The following is an 18,191-nucleotide window of genomic DNA, read 5'->3' on the forward strand; positions in this document are numbered from 1 at the left end:
GCCATTTAGTTACAAAGGGTCTGTATGAGCATATCAGACGATGTTTATATATGCCAATGAAGTCTATCGCTTGTGTTCCATGAAAGATAACTTGAGTAATAGTGCCTTAGTGAGGGGAATAACGGATAATATTGATTACGATTCAGACACAGACTGAGTGATTGCCTATGTAAGGGCAAAAGGAGGGTCTGAGGTTCTGTGAATTCTGAACCCGTGGGTTCCATTTTGTGTATGGCAGCCATTTTTTGGTTGCCCTCACATAGGCCTATGACTGTGGCTGAACAAGTCTTTAGGACACGTACACCTTAGCTTGAGTTTGTGCTGACTCCTGTTTGACCTGAGTGAACTGACCCTGTTGCCTGAAGCCAACCTTGCCAAACCAGTTCCTGCCCTTTAGCTGATCAAGATTAAGGATCACAGCACAGGACATCGTAAAGTTTTACTGCACACAAGCATGCCTTATCCTACTTCTATCTGTTTCTGTTTCTTCTTTTATGATATGTTTACGATATGGGTTGTGGTCTTTCTTATTATTGGTTTGTCCGGCTTGTCTAAAGAAGAATGTTGGGTTTGTTCAATGATTGATTATGGGCTTGCAAAAGCAAGGACTTCCCCTTACTTTTATGCTGAGTCTTGTAACCCTGAGCATATAAAAGGCCTCTGTTTTCTGTATTCCTCAGACTACCTCATTCAGTTGCTACAGCTTCTCTGTGACGTGGCCTCACTTAATTAAGTTTAATAAAGGTGTCTTTTCATATTTCAGCTTCTGTGCCAAGTCCTTTTTTCTATTAGTAAGTAATCCCTGAGAATGAAGATTTCAGTTCTTCAACCACATCAGGCATATGTCTTTTGATGTGTTCGAGCACTACGCTACGTTTTACCTTGTCCCCAGCCCATTAACATTCCAACTTAAGATCTTAACATTTCTGTCCCACTGCGCACACATTAAAGCTTAAGTAGTTCTCTATGTCTTTTACATTCCAGTCCGCCTGTACTGTCAATGAGAGAAAATGAAACCAATCAACCAAATAATATCCCTCCACAGCGAACAAACCTCCAACCCAACAGCTCCCCACCCTGCATCCCTGGATTCTGGGCGCTCAACTGCCCATTTAAACCTGCAGAGTACCTGTCACCCCAAATGGTTAATTAAAAGAAGAAAAAGATGGGTTATAGCACCCGTCCTGTTGCCCTCCCCCTTACATTACGTTTATGGGAAACCCAAACAAGTCACTGCCTACTGGCATCGTGGTCGATTAGCCTGGATGGGCTCCAGTCCAAGAAAGTTGAAAAAAACACTGTTGATGGACAGAATGCAGAACAACGACGTGAGTCCCAGGCTCTCCACATCACTTAAGTCAAGCTATCTAGGCTGAAGAAGGCTGATAGCCAGAAACCGGTCCTTGGATGCTTGATTCCGGTCTAGGAAAGACATGGCTTGGTAGTTCGGGCTGGACTGTTCCCATGAGGCACAGGGTCAAGGCTGATTTGCATATAGCCATTGTCTGACCTAGAGTGGTGTGGAGTGCAAAAAAACGATGGATTTAGGCCCAGATCTTTGTACTGGGGTGAATGTAAGACATTGTTCTACATTCTGTCCATCAACTGTGGTTTTTGCAATTTTCACTCAGAGTGGGCTGGGTATGCTCAGACGTGAGACCCAGGCTCTCCACATCACTGGAGTCAAGCTATCCAGGCTGAAGAAGGCTGATAGCCAGAAACCGGTCCTTGGATGCTTGATTCCGGTCGAGGAAAGACATGGCTTGGTAGTTCGGGCTGGACTGTTCCCATGAGACAAAGGTTAAAGCTGATTTGCATATAGCCACTGTCTGACCTAGGGTGGTGTGGAGTGCAAAAAAACGATGTATTTAGGCCCAGATCTTTGTACTGAGGTGAATGTAAGACATTGCTCTACATTCTGTCCATCAACTGTGGTTTTTGCAATTTTCACCCCGAGTGGGCTGGGTATGCTCAGACGTGAGTCCCAGGCTCTCCACATCACTGGAGTCAAGCTATCCAGGCTGAAGAAGGCTGATAGCCAGAAACCGGTCCTTGGATGCTTGATTCCGGTCTAGGAAAGACATGGCTTGGTAGTTCGGGCTGGACTGTTCCCATGAGGCACATGGTCAAGGCTGATTTGCATATAGCCATTGTCTGACCTAGGGTGGTGTGGAGTGCAAAAAAACGATGGATTTAGGCCCAGATCTTTGTACTGGGGTGAATGTAAGACATTGTTCTACATTCTGTCCATCAACTGTGGTTTTTGCAATTTTCACCCCGAGTGGGCTGGGTATGCTCAGACGTGAGTCCCAGGCTCTCCACATCACTGGAGTCAAGCTATCCAGGCTGAAGAAGGTTGATAGCCAGAAACCGGTCCTTGGATGCTTGATTCCGGTCTAGGAAAGACATGGCTTGGTAGTTCGGCTGGACTGTTCCCATGAGGCACAGGGTCAAGGCTGATTTGCATATAGCCATTGTCTGACCTAGGGTGGTGTGGAGTGCAAAAAAACGATGGATTTAGGCCCAGATCTTTGTACTGGGGTGAATGTAAGACATTGTTCTACATTCTGTCCATCAACTGTGGTTTTTGCAATTTTCACCCCGAGTGGGCTGGGTATTCTCAGACATGAGTCCCAGGCTCTCCACATCATTGGAGTCAAGCTATCCAGGCTGAAGAAGGCCGATAGCCAGAAACCGGTCCCTGGATGCTTGATTCCGGTCTAGGAAAGACATGGCTTGGTAGTTCGGGCTGGACTGTTCCCATGATGCACAGGGTCAAGGCTGATTTGCATATAGCCATTGTCTGACCTAGGGTGGTGTGGAGTGCAAAAAAACGATGGATTTAGGCCCAGATCTTTGTACTGGGTTGAATGTAAGACATTGTTCTACATTCTGTAAATCAACTGTGGTTTTTGCAATTTTTACCCCAAGTGGGCTTGGTATGCTCAGACGTGAGTCCCAGGCTCTCCACATCACTGGAGTCAAGCTATCCAGGCTGAGGAAGGCTGATAGCCAGAAACCGGTCCTTGGATGCTTGATTCCGGTCTAGGAAAGACATGGCTTGGTAGTTCGGGCTGGACTGTTCCCATGAGGCACATGGTCAAGGCTGATTTGCATATAGCCATTGTCTGACCTAGGGTGGTGTGGAGTGCAAAAAAACGATGGATTTAGGCCCAGATCTTTGTACTGGGGTGAATGTAAGACATTGTTCTACATTCTGTCCATCAACTGTGGTTTTTGCAATTTTCACCCCGAGTGGGCTGGGTATGCTCAGACGTGAGTCCCAGGCTCTCCACATCACTGGAGTCAAGCTATCCAGGCTGAAGAAGGTTGATAGCCAGAAACCGGTCCTTGGATGCTTGATTCCGGTCTAGGAAAGACATGGCTTGGTAGTTCGGCTGGACTGTTCCCATGAGGCACAGGGTCAAGGCTGATTTGCATATAGCCATTGTCTGACCTAGCGTGGTGTGGAGTGCAAAAAAACAATGGATTTAGGCCCAGATCCTTATACGGGGTGAATGTAAGACATTGTTCTACATTCTGTCCATCAACTGTGTTTTTTTCAGTCCAAGAAAGGTCTTCTCCAGCCCTATGTAGATACAGGGCCTCAACGAGGATTCGGTCACTTCGCAGGTGTGATCGCCAGTCAGCAATGTATAAGTCACCTTGCGGGACAGAAGAGCGGTCTCCACGGTTGGTCTGTCCAGAGTCACGGTCTACTTGGCTGTCCAGCCACACCAAGGCCGTGTCTGGTTGATCAAAAAACCAAGTTCGTCCCTCTGCCTCCACTCTGAGTTTCACGGGAAACAGCAGGGCATATTTGAATCCTCGGTCTCTACGTCGTTTCTTCACTGCCAGGAATAATCTTCTCTGTCTCTGTATCATCTGAGTAAAGTCTGGAAAGAAAGTTATATCAGCATTCTCGTAGCGGAGGGGGGCGGTCGTTCTTGCGTTTTGTAGGATGACATCTCTGTCTCTAAAGTTCAACACCCTCGCTAGCAGGGGACGTGGAGGAGCCCCGGGTCTCGGACGGCCTCCCGGCACCCAGTGCGCCCTTTCTACAGTGAAGAATTTGCTGAGTCCTTTAGGCTGTAGGTTTTTTAGAATAAGTTCTTCTACGAAGAGGTCTGGCATCAGTCCCTCTGCCTTCTCAGGGACCCCTAGTATGTGCAAGTTGTTTCTTTTAAGGCCCCCTTCGTAGTCATCCAGCTTGTGCTCTGCAAGTTTGCAGAATGCGCGCAGGTCATGTACATTTTCTTGAAGGTGCGCTACATCTTCTACAATACTCGCTGCCGTACTTTCAACCTGTTTGATCTTCTCAGTGGCTCTGGTCAGATCGGCCCGGATGAGATTCACTTCAATTGAAAGCATGTCCATTTTGTGCTCTAATGAGTTTCTTATTCCAGCTATAGCCTCCATAACATCTTTTAGCGTCAATTCCTGGCATTCTCCTCCAGTTTCAGTCATCAGTAGTGTCCCGGGATGCAAGTCTGGAGGCGAGTCTCTGGGGACTGTATAGCGGTCCAGTTTATTTAATTGGACTATTTTGTGGCCTCTCGGACCAGTTATTTTCGGCTTTTCAGAGGTTGCCCTTTTGCAATTGAGGGCTGCAGCAGGCAGGCCTCCTTCCGCACCCAAGCGCAGCGTGGATTGAAGGGTACTGCGAAGGATAGCAATAGATTTTATTCTTCTCCCGCCCAGTGAGTCAGTTAAGAGAGCAGTCCCATATGGCCGGGCAGGGGAGACCCACCGGTAGGGAAACCACAGCCCAAGCTAGCGTTGCTCACTGAAGGAGCTGCAGGCTGGGCACTAGTTCAGCCCTTCCCAAGTTCCAGCAGCATGGGGGGCCTTTTTCTTGCCCGCTCTCCAGGTCTGTTGTTACGGTGCAGTGGACCACAAGCACACATTGCTCAGCTCCCGCTTCTCCTCATACCAACACCGACCGCAGTTAGCACCCAGGTCCCGGCTCACGAGGACACGCAGGCCTCACTGCAGGGAGAGTTGTAGCTTCAACCCCGGACCTCTGAACTACACCGTAGTGTCCAGGGGGAGTCTGCGCCCCTTCTGGTTCACAAATCTGGAGTCGGTTATTGGATCGGTGTGGCAGATAGATGTGAGGGAGTCAGCGAGGATAGACCTCTTGGTTTACGCAGCCATCTCTCTGTGCCACTTGGCCACGCCCCCTTTAAGTAGTTTTTTAATAATAATGAAGGTTTGTCTCGGAGAGTTAGCGGCTGACAAAATCTTACCCTCGTAATAAGAGGCCTGGACTTTTTTTATTTCTGATTTATAGACACTAATAACTACCCTATAATCCGACTTTTGGATGGGTATGAATTCTTTTCTCCAATGTCTTTCCAAAACCTTACAATGCTGTTTTAGGATGTGCAGTTCGGGGGAGTACCAAGGGGAGTTGTGGGGCCCACCGGTCTTTTTTATCCTAGTTTTTGGAAGGACATCCAATGACTCCTCTATCCAGTTAGAAAAGTCATCATTGGCTTTAACTCGACAGGAGTGAGGTTTGGGTCTGGTCCTTTCCAGTTCATTGCCCCATTTCTCCAGGGGGAGCTTGGCCCAGGAGGAACCTTGGGTCCATGTGAACTGAGAAAAGGGTGTGGTGACCTGTGGAGACCAGGAAAGGGAAACAAGGAAGTGGTCGGACCACGGAAGAGGAGTAGGATCTTTCCCTTTAAGGTCCTCTAGATTAGAAACACCGAGTCGAGGAGGTGTCCTTTAACATGTGCAGCTTGTAGAATTTTTTGGGGCAGTTGGAAAGCCGCAGGATCTCTGGTCAGCTCGATTGCATTCACTGCTTGTAAGTCATCAAAATGAAGATTAAAATCTCCAAGGAGAGTAAAATTAGCAGCCGAGCTGGCCAGGTTAACCGCTGCCTCCACCAATGATTCGTTGAATGTTCCTACGCTCCAGGGGTGCGATAGATGAGAATGCCTATAAAAGTAAGGTGTGGTGTGAATCCTATGGTAAAGTGGGCGTTCTCACAATCTGAAAGGGGGTTCCCCAGCAGGTGACAAGTGAAATGTTACTTATGGATAATAGCAATCCCCCTGCCTTTACCTGTTGTTCTATCCACCCTCTGCATCACAAAACCATTAGGGAGTGCTTGCACAATGTCCAGCTCATAGTGGAGTTGAGCCAGGTTTCCATGAGAAAAAAAAACATCCGGATCAGAATCCTTGAGGAGCATCCAGATCTCTGCTGTGTGTTTGGGCAGGGGTCTGCAGTTCAATAAAAATATATTATACTGATCCTTAGATGAGGTAGGTACTGAGCTATAAGAGAAGAAATTACACCTGCAGTGTTGGCATCTTTCAGAAAAACTTTTCCGGCGAAACAGAATGAGCACAGGTAGTCGCCAAAGAGCCGTTTAGCTATTTGAGCTGAGTACTGGAGTGATAGTACTGAGTTGGTGGAAAAGATGAAGGGGGTCTGGCCCCTGGGCCCGGTCGGGCGCGGATGGGTGCAGACGGTCTTGCCTTAAGCTTGGCGCGCCCGCTGCACGGTTGCATCATCATGCGCCTTTATGCGAGTGAGACTGCGCCGGGAACAGCAACTAGACTGCTGACCCGGCATCCGGGGTGCAAAAAAAGCGGAAGCTAGTGAGCCCCTTACCCCCAGAGCATTGAACACAGCTCTGACCCCCCACAACACGTAAATACGTTTAAAGAGATTAAAATAGCAGTTAAAAAAGGCAATCTGGAATAGCAGCATATAGAGAGCTTTTTAAAACAATTTGACCTGCAGAATCACTTAGAGAGCGCAAGTGATCTGCCTCCGGTCTCGTGTCAGCCAAGGAGCGGTCGCGTCATCACATGCCTTTATGAGAGTGAGACTGCTCCGTGAACAGCAACTAGACTGCTGACCCGGCGTCCGGCGTGCAAATAAGCAGAAGTAAGTGAGCCCCTTTACACCCAGAGCATTGAACACAGCTCTGACCCCCCACAACACGTAAATACGTTTAAAAAGAGTAAAATAGCAGTTAAAAAAGGCAATCTGAAATAGCAGCGTAATATAACCCTTCATGAAAATCGGATCATAATCCAATTCTCGAATCTTCATAATTAGAGTCCATATCTTTACCACATTGTTAGACACACGAAAGGCCCTAAAACCTGCTACCATGGTCAGTGGCATTCGCCATGATACTACGCCTGCCAATGCCCACTGATGAGAACATGGCTAGCGCACCCACTTCTTCTTTTTTCCTTCTTACCACCCACGCATTCCTCAGGAAATGTAACAAGGCAGCATAATGTCTATATCAATGCACTCTTGGCAATAAACTGGCAGAAAGCTAATCCTACACTGACACGGACCAAAATACTCTCCAGTACCAAACCCACAGCTCTACCGGACCCCACCCGTGATGCAGCCTCCCTCTGTAAACTAACCTCTTCGTCCAGTTAAATAAAACAACCGGACACTCACTGACTCTCCACAGAAGGACTTCGCCACCGACAGAGATCATTCATATGAGAGGTGAGATGACAACTCCCCAGAATGAACTGCCTGACATTTAATTGAAGGTGCATAAAACACATGAGATGATACGAAGTGAAAACCACACTATCTCTTTGTCACAAGCACTCTCAGGTGAAGGACTTAACGTCTAACTCCCACACTTACACCTCTAATGAATCACCTTCTCCTGTAGACCCCAACAAGCACCCAACCCGGGGCATTCCTCCACATACATTACCTGTAATGCAGCAACACATACAAGTACTGTGATCACAGATCCCTCAATGCAGCCTGTTACCATGATCTCGATTCCTAAACATCCTTAATTCAATCCAATATCAATCTGCCCAAGCAACATCAGAAGAAGCATCTCCTTTTAACCCTGTGACCCTTTCTTTTTTTATTTAAATTTATTTTTATTGGGAAGAATGGTACATATAAGGACAAATCCATAAGTTAATACATACATGATAAAAAGCATAAGTCAAACAATTGATATATTTACAAGCATTTTTTCAGTGAAACCTAATAGCAGGAGGGAAATAATTTACAAGAGGGAAAACAATTTCGGGTACTTAAAAGAGCGTGCCTTTAACCACTTCTATCAGCTCTCCAGTTTGTTACAGGAGCCCATAGACGCGCACCCTTCAGACGCTCCCTTTTGCCTTTATATTCATAGAGGCATGATTCTATATTATGGATTCCCAACAATCTGGAGAGCCACATCTGGAAGGATGGGGGATTCAAATCCTTCCATGCGGCGGAAATAAAAATTCGAAGTACCGCGACAGATAAAAACACTAGATCTCTTTCGTCTTCCCTCAGACCCACCTTGGAATCTGTACCAAAGAGCATTAAGGTAGGGATTAGGTCGATGGAATGACCTAGCAGCCCCTCCAAAAATTTCATGATCTAATTTTTAACAATATCTAACCGTTTACAAGAAGAAAACATATGTATGATGTCAGCCTGATTTTCGTTACATCTGGGATTATCATTTTCACTTATACCCCAGGCATATATCTTCGCTGGTGTGTGATATAAATTAAAAATGGTCTTATAATGTTGCGTGCGAAGATTTGATGCCCGGAATATCTTTTTATTCAAAGAGAGAGCAAGATCTAAATCGACATCGGGATCACCCAGTTTTAAAGCCCAATTTGACTCAACCCTCTCGATATCATCCTGAATTTGCTCCAATATACAATTGTATATAATCTTGATCTTCCTACAACCTCTATTTAATATCTCAATCATAGGGAAGTCTGTTGTTACTGAAATCCGTGGCCTTACTGACCTAATCATGCCGGTGACGTGGCCGTATACTAGCCAATGATTTGCTGGAATGCCGAATCTTTCCTGCAATATTTCGAACCCCAGGATTTCACCTTCTTCCAAAACATCTCCCAAAGATCTGATTCCCATCCTTATCCAAATCAGCAAATTTCTATCATTTTTTAGATGGGGAAAGAGAGACGAATTATACAGTTGTACATAGGAGTTAACTTTCGGGATATTAAAATTTTTCATGATGGCTTTCCATACCTGCCATGCCCCATACAGTGTCTTCAATCTCGTTTTTTTATAAAAACTTCGCTCTAATTCACACTGAAATAGGTCTGTAGCCTTATCACCCAATAACATCTTGTAATCTGAGGAGGAGGCTGCTCATCCTGCTCATCTACAGACTCAGATACCGTTTCAGGTAAAGGTTCGGAATGAAATAGGGTGGTCATTTGAGCTAAGAGACAGTCCCAGTGGTATAATCTTAAGTTCAGAAGTGCCATCCCGTCCCTTTCTCTAGGTAGCGACATTAAGTTTGTAGAGCGCCTTACCCTTCCCTATTGCCAAACAAATCTAATAAACATAGATTCAAGATGTTTCATAACCTTGTCATCTATTAGTAGTGGAATGGCGCGGAATAGGTACAGTACTCTAGGGAACATTGACCTTTTAACTGCATTCACCCTACCTACTAGCGAGAGATGTAACACATCAATTCTTTTTCATTCCATCTCAATATTGTTAATAAGCGGCAAATAGTTCTCATTAACAATTTTTCCCACATTGGCATTAATTTTGACCCCTAGATGCATGGCAGAATCGACAAATCTATAATCAGTTTTGATAATATTTTGGGTGCAAATGACTTGTGTTTTTGATTCATTTAGTAGGTATCCTGACTCCTCCCCAAACAATTTAGCCATCTGAATCAAGACGGGGAGGGTTTGTTGTGGATTGTTTGTTATAACCGCAAGGTCGTCAGCATAAACCAGTATTTTATTTGAAGAACCATTGCAGATTACTGGAGTTATCTCTGGGCTATCAAGGATACCCTGGATGAGGGGGTCAATATACCAAGCGAAGAGAATAGGGGAAGAGGGACACCCCTGACGGGTCCCCCTCTTTATATGAATCACCCCTGATTTCTCGGCCATGGCAGTCACCCTAGCTACCGGCTCTACATACATAGCTTTAAGGGCTCCTATTATATTGGGACCAAATCCCCTAGCTGCTAAGATGGCCCAGAGAAAGCTCCAATCCACACGATCAAAAGCCTTCTCTGCGTCAAGCAGGATCATGGCCATCTCCCCTCCCGCAGCAGCCTGGGCATCAAACAATGATATTGCCCTACATGTGTGGTCAGTTGTACCCCGGCCGGGGACAAACCCATGCTGCCACGGGGATACGAGACTACCAATGGCCCTGCCCAACCTTTTTGCCAAAATTTTTGAGTAGAGCTTTGTATCAGAATTTATCAATGATATGGGGCGATAGGATCCTGCCATTTCAACTGGTTTCCCCTTTTTATGAAAAATTGCAATGTTTGTCTCTTTCCAAGAGCCAGGTGTTAATTCCGAACACATGACCCCGTTAAACAGATCCACCAAGAGCGGGGTAATTTCAGCTTCTATAGTTTTGTATACTTCGAGGGGAATCCCATCGGGACCTGGTGCCTTCCCCGAAGCTAGTTCCCTCAATGCTGATGTTACCTCCGCTTGTGTAATTTCCTCATCAAGTTCTTTTTTAGCTGACTCCTCTAGTAAGGGACCCTGATCTCGTAGTCCTTCCCCAGGTTTTTTACTAGGTTCTTCCTGCTCGTAAAGCTGCTGATAGAATTTTTCGAATACTCTTAAAATATCCTTACTTTCTGTAAACCTGGCCTCATCCTCTTCGATACGGACAATGGTATTCCTCGCTTTTTCCTGCCTCATCCTGAGAGCTAGCGCTCTCCCTGCCTGCTCCCCAGTCTCATATCTTTTGACCCTATTGGACTGGTATTCACCTATGGCTTTTATAGTAACCTCTTTCTAGAGTGCAGCTTTATTTACCAGTTGGGCTTCCTGATTTACAGCAATATTGGTCCCTATCGCTATATCTTTCATATGTTGCTCTTCTGCTTTTAATAATTCTATCATTAAAGCCTTGATTTTACTTCTATCTTCCCTCCTCAATCTTGCTGAACAACTGATGATTTCGCCCCTCAGCGCCGCCTTTAAGGCTTCCCAAACCATATTCGTAGAGGTGCTATACCTATTAGCTGGAAAAAATTGTGTCACCCATTTTTTCAGATGATCTGTGAATCTAATGTAGCTTTTTCTCGAAGGACCAGGAATTAATTGTTCTTTTCCTCTGACCTAAATTGTACGTTAAAACTAGGGGATTATGGTCAGAGACCACTTTAGGAAGTTTAGTGATGTCTACTTTGGGTAATTCGGAGGATGAGATTAGGAAATAATCCAGCTACGTATATCTTTGTGCTAGATAGGAAAAATATGTAAATCCATAATCCAAAGGATATTTTGACCCCCAAACATCATGCATCCCATGGGAACCTAATAATGATTGGATAGATTGAAAAACCTTGGATTTGCGGCCCACATATGGTGCAGAGCCAGCCCAGTCCGCCGAAATATTAAGATCCCCAGCTATTATCAATGGGGTAGACCACCCCACTAGTTCAGTTTCTAGGAAATCAAATATTTCGGGCTCATCCTGATTTGAACCATACGTTACACATAGCCTAAAGCCCAGACCTAATTCAGCAACTGCCCATCTCCCATTACTATCTGCTTTCACTTTTTTTACTTTACATAGGGAGCCACGAATTAATATAGCTACACCCTGAATTGTGGACGTTTGTGTAGAACAAACAGCTAATTCATAGCCACTCATACAAAGTTGGTTACGTTTGGACCATGGGAGATGGGTCTCTTGTATACAGACGATATCTAATCTTTCATGCCTTATTAAAAATGCCAGTCTCTGCCTCTTCCTCCAATCGTTCAAGCCCCCCGTATTAATAGTACATATTCTAATGCTTGTCATTTACTTGTATTTGTATCTCAACACTTAAATCCTTTACCATGTAATTGTCCTTCTGATCATATCTTTGTCCTGAATTGTACAGCTTCCCTTTTTCTCCCTTTTTCCATCCATTCACCCCCAAACCCAACCCTCGTGCCACCCTCCTCCCCTTTTGCCTTCAACAGCCTCCCACCCACCCTCCCACCCCCCCCTGCTCTCCCCTCTTCGTGAGGCACACAGACCTTGTCTGTGTTGGTGATGGAGTGCAGTGATTACAGTGAGGACGCTTATCATTCAATACAATTATCTACCCAAATTGTGGAGCCCAAAACAAATCTACTCAACTCTTAAACCGTTGACAATTGAAAAGATCCAAAATAAGAAGGAGAATAGAAATAACACAAAATATCCAGCGTTTCTCAAATCTATGCTGCAGCCGCTAAATTCAACTAGCAACTGCCATATATATCAGACATTAGTAATCAATAGTCACAATGAGTCCAAATATTCTTGCACCTTAATCTCTGAGGAGAAGAATAGAGTCTTGCCCTTATTTATAATCTTCAACTGTGCAGGGTTTAGCAGAAAGGCCTGCAAGTTCTTATCCTGACAGGGCTTTATCATCCGTCTCAGCCGCCATCGCCTCTCTACCGTAGTGTGGCAGAAATCTGGCCTAACAAAGAAAGATATTCCTTCGGCATTTCTTTTCGCGGTTGGCTTTGCCAGGTCTGATATAGCTTGCCGTAGGATAAAGTTTCCAATATAGATCAGTACTGCTCTTGGGTAGGCCCCCTCCTTAGTATTCCTTTTCAGGGTAAAAGGGATACGGTGGACTTTTTGAACTTCAGTGGACCAATTCCATCCATTAAGCTCGGGGAATGCCTGTGTGAATAGCTTGATTATATATGTTTTATTGTCAGACCCTTCATTTTCTTCCGGAATTCCCAACACGCCAAGGTTGTTCCTGCGAAGTCTATTTTCCATTTCTTCCAATTTCCAATGGATATCGGTCATCTGAGCATCATATGAGCCAACTTTAGTGACCGCAGCTGCCACCTCAGTCTCAGTAGATACAATCCTGTCTTCTAAGTTAGCCACTCTATCGCCTGTAGTTGCACAAACTTTAGATAATTTTCTAACTACCCCCTGCATTTTTTTCATTGCGGTATGTGCTTTTTGGTTGTCCCTCCGAGTTTCCTCCCTATGAGCGATAATCTCTTGATGTATTCTCTCTAGGAGTGACATCTGGGCGGATTCCAGGGCAAAACCATCCTGTAGAGAACCATTGATAGGCTGATCCCAGCTTGGCCCATGTTTATTAGTAGCACCTGAAATCTTTAATGCTGTTGCTGGTTGCTCTAATTCTTGGTCACTTTCAGAGTCTATATAGGAAGAACCAACTTCTTCATCCTAAAACCATTCTGGCCGTCGGACGCCGAGTAAAAAGCCTCACTTGGGGCACTCTCCTTCACGACCCCATTTTGACCTCCGCCTGACAAAACGTCTGCCTCACATAATACATCTATGGCAGAAGTTGCCAGATTTGCTGGTTCATTTGTGACACCCAGTTTTTTTTCTAAATCAGATAAGGTTAAACTTGATGTCTTACTTTGGAGTAGCTCAATATCCGCCTGCTGTGCCTCTTTTGTGCTTAACCCCATGTTGTCAACCACGTTCGTATGTACACTGCCAGCCGCTTTTTTCATCTCTCCCTCCTTTGCCTTAATTTCAAGCTCTGGGAGCTCTTTAGTGGGGGTAGTATCCTCATTAGAGACAATACAATCCTGGGAGCAGATAGTCACATCCTCACTAACCGTTTTCATTTCGATACCCGTAGGCTCTTCATCCTTCCCAGATTCTGCATCCCCCTTACATCCTTAGTAGCCTCCGCAACTCCCTTCTCCTTACCAGCTTTTGCTAAAAGTTCAGCAATTGATGTTGTCGTTAGCCGTGTTCGTGCCCCCGCTGGCTGCTGCTGCTGCTGTGTTTGTATCTGCTTCCTGTTACTGCGCTCATAAACATGGGGTGTATTAGCCTCTGCAAACTCAGCATACTCTTCCTCCCTCTGTATTTTATCTTTATCTTTCTGTTTCTTCCTGGCGCCGAGGGATTTTTCCGTGAGATTTAATTTGGGAGCCATATCGCTGTGAAACTTATGCTTCCTCCTCACTAATTGCGAGACGCTGTCTCTCCTTGCCTGTTTCAGGTTACAGCTACTCCCAGCGTCTGCAGCGTTCGTAGCGGTACCGGCGTCCCTCAGCTGAGAGCGTTTACCGGTCTTCCCCTTACTCCGCCTCCCAGCGGTATCGACCCGCTTCCAACCCGGGAGTGTCACGGAAAGGATATTCAGCAAGTTCCGTAGGTCCCGCAAAATCTGTTTTGTGAACCCACAGCAGGCACGGCAAGCTAGCACAGACTGCATCGTCTTCAATCTCCTGCAGTAGCGAGCGCTTTAAATTCCCAGCAGCAACCCATGGAACGACCGTCAAACCGCCATCATCAGCAGCAGCGAGGTCGATTTTCTTTGGTTACTTTGCTTCTTCATTCAGGGTACAGAAGTAATCGGCAACTTGGGTGACGGGTCCCGCAGCCTCTCGGATCTTTCGGAGCTCCGTTCTAGAGCGTCCTCACTGCAGCGCTGCTCCGGCCACTAGTGAGCGGCCGCCATCTTGCCCCTCTGCTGCAGACCCCGTGGCCCTTTCTTAAGTATAGATATGCAAAGTATATCGCACCTTCCAAATCAGGCCTTCCCTAAAACCTTGACCTTGAAGCTATTACACTCACGGAAGCCGGGTTCTGATCTTCCACCATACCACTATCATATCATTAGGATTCACCCCAACAGAACAGAAACAACTGGTGGCAGTTTGCTTTTATCCACAAGAAGTCTGTTAATTGCAAAGTGATTAACGCAAGAAAGGTATTCCAGTGCCTCATTATGGAGATTACAAACACAGTATCTAACTCAGTAAGAATAAACTTCTTACACCACCCTTTTGGCAAGAAAAAATGGTTTTAATATTGTTAACTTGATTAGCGCACTGATCATATCCTTTACGGGTCTTCTGATCTGTAGACCCTCGGGTCCTAGATCCAATTTCTGTCATGATTTATTTAGAATTATGGAACCCTATTTCGGTAAACCTTGCTTTACTATTCTAGGGGATCTAAATTTTCATCTTGACGATCGGAGTTCTAAAGACACACTCTCCTTAACGGACCCTCTCATGGCATGTGGTTTTCCTCAGTTGGTGTCCAGCCCCACCCATTTGGCAGGGCACACCATGGACGGGGTGTTCTCAAACGACCCTAGGCTGTCTTCCGGCCCCCCCGTACCACTGGTCTGGTCTGATCATCTAGCTGTGCCTTTGGAGTTGATTTCCCCTCTAGGACCCCTGATTTCTCAGGCTTCCGCCAACAGAATCCCCAAGAGGTGCCTTAGGAACATTACCAATGAGGCACTTGCCCCTTTAATAGGATCCATGGCCGATCTGGCTTCCAGAGACGCCGGTGCTGCTGCACACGAACTTGACACTTCCATCGCGAGAGCTGTTGATGTGCTAGCCCCAGTCTTGCTTTGCTATTCAGCAAGGGCTAAACCCTCTGCCCCCTGGTTCACAGAGTCCTTGAGACTCCGGAGGCAGAAGTGCAGGAGGCAGGAGAGGAAATGGCGGAAATCCTGGGAGTCTACCGATAGAGACTGCCATAAGCGGTTACTGAGAGAATATAAGGCCACGATTATCAAGGAAAAACAGGAGTTCTTTTTAAAACGCACGATGTCCCTTACTTCACCCAGGGAGCTATTTAAGATTGTCGATTCCCTGTGCTCCTTACAGGAACCGGATCCAGTCGTAGCTTCCCAAGATCTCTGCGACAGGATCTCTGATTTCTTCCACTCTAAAATTGTGGATATTTACACCATGTTAGAAGCACGGAGAAAGATTCTTGACGACAACTTTATTCTTACCCAAGATAGTATAGAGACCTGGTCTAGGGACTCGGCTAAGACCCTTACGGTCTTTCCCCTCCTTACCTTTGACTCCTTGTTGAATAAAACTAAGTCGGTTCTCCTCTTGACCCCTGCCCTTTAAAAGTCCTGAGGGATTGTAAGGATACCTTGTTACCACCATTACTGGAGGTGATGAATGGCGCTATCCTTCAGGGTACTTTTCCGGCAGCCTGGAAAAAGGCGATTGTTAAGCCCCTTCTAAAAAAGCTTACCCTGGACCCAGAAAATCTTTAAAACTTTAGGCCCATCTCCCTGCTCCCTGCCCCTGCTAAGATGCTGGAATCTCACCTTAATTCTCATCTCACCACTTTTCTTGATTCCTCTGGCTACCTGGACCAATCCCAACATGGGTTCAGGAAATCACACAGCACGGAATCTGCACTCACTGTGGTGATGAATAATATCCGAACTAAGGTGGATAAAGGACAGACCACCCTGCTAGTCCTTTTACATCTAACGGCAGCATTCGCTACCCTGTCCCCCTCGACTTTAACAACTCGTCTGAGGGAGGTAGGGCTGCAGGGTCCAGCGTTGAGCTTGCTGTCTTCCTTTTTAGAACTCAGGGAGCAGAGGGTTAAGCTTGGAGAGTTCCTCTCCCCTGCTAAAACGTTGCAATGTGGGGTCCCTCAAGGGTCAGCGTTAAGTCCGACCCTGTTTAATATCTATGTGGCCCCCCTTGCTAGGTTAGTTAAATCACAGGGGATGGAGGTTGTATCATATGCAGATGATACACAGATTATGGTGTCTCTGACCCACTCGGTCAGTACCACCGCGTCCAGCTTCAGGAACTGCATGCAAGTAGTTGCAGAATGGATGATCTGTAATTCCCTGAAGCTGAATGGCGATAAAACTGAGGTGCTGATCTTTGGTAAGGACTAGGATCTCTGGTCCAGTGAGTGGTGGCCTCCATCATTGGGAGCTTGTCCTACACCATCGCCTTCTGCCAGGTACCTAGGAGTCATCTTTGATACCTCGCTGGCTATGAACCTGCAGGTAAATCGAACGGTGGCTACCTGTTGGGGAGTTATCAGGATTCTGAGGAGAATCGTCCACTATCTCTTCCCTCAGGCACGTAAACAGACTGTAGTCGTGTTAGTGTCTTCTCGATTAGATTACTGCAACGCTCTGTATGCAGATATTAATAAGGGCCATATTCAACGCCTTCAGAGCGTGCAGAATGCTGCGGCGAGATTTGTACTGGACACCCCCAAGTCTTTCTCTGCTACTCTAGCCAGAAAGAACCTCCATTGGCTCCCGATCCAGCAAAGAATTGTGTTGTTCAAAATTCTTTGTCTGGTTTTTGGAGCGCTTCTGGCAGGACCCTCAGATGCCCTTGGCTATCTGTTAACCTCCTACTCTCCAAGCAGGAGCCTTTGTTCTTCCAACATGAATCTTTTGTGCATCCCGCGTAGTAAGAAAGTCAGATGGGGAGGCAGGGCCTTTGCCACCGTAGCCCCCCACCTGTGGAATGCCCTCCCCTCCGACATAAAGATGCAACCTTTGGTGCCTCTTTTTAGGAAAGCATTAAAAACATGGTGCTTTATTAAGGCCTACCAATAAGCTTGCTATGTGGATATCTTTTGGATTAGGCGCCTTGACGCCCTTTGGGCTAAGTAGCGCAATATAAGATGGATTTCATTCATTCATTCATCATCTCACCTCCTGTTGTGATCAGATTTTCATAAAAGATTTCAACCTTCACTGAGAAAAAGGATGTAGATACTAACACATATTTTCTTAACTCTTTCCTGTCAGTCTACTAACACATTGCACCCTCCGTACCCACAGCACGGACCTCATTTACGTAGAGAAGCATCAAATACCAAACCTCTCAATGTCAGGTTTGGAACTTATTATTCGGACTCCATTGCACAGAGATGCGTCCTGTTTCCGGGTCTTGTAGGTTCAGGTCTGTCTGAGGTGGGGGCGACTCTTTCCGGTAGCCACGGTACTGCTGGCAATGTAACGACAGGGTAGACAGTGTCTTCCAGAAGAAGTCCCCAAGAGGAAAAACCCTGAAGGGAAAATACCTCTGGCTGAAGTGATGCGACAGGAGTTGACCAGTCACCATCCTGGATTTGGAAGTTGTTGGGAAAAGATAAGAGAGGTTGCCATCTTAGATTGGGGAAAACCCTTCCCAAGGCATTCTGGGAACAAGGCAGCAGAATCATGGGAAGAAGGCCTGCAGGAAATTGGCACCTGTGCAGGAGAATGGTTGCTGGAGGACTAATCAATTCTGCCCCCAGGCATGAGGTAAGAACATTTGGGCCCAAATAGAGCGTCTTGCAGGAAGCTTTAGTTCCAAAACTGGAACTGCGGGGTAGCAGTGACGCTACTGAAATAATCCTGGGTCACCGCATGAATCTGTGCATGCCTGAGAGGTGGAGGGAGGTGT

This window comes from Lissotriton vulgaris, chromosome 11, assembly GCF_964263255.1.
Source record: "Lissotriton vulgaris chromosome 11, aLisVul1.2, whole genome shotgun sequence".
NCBI lineage: Eukaryota > Metazoa > Chordata > Amphibia > Caudata > Salamandridae > Lissotriton > Lissotriton vulgaris.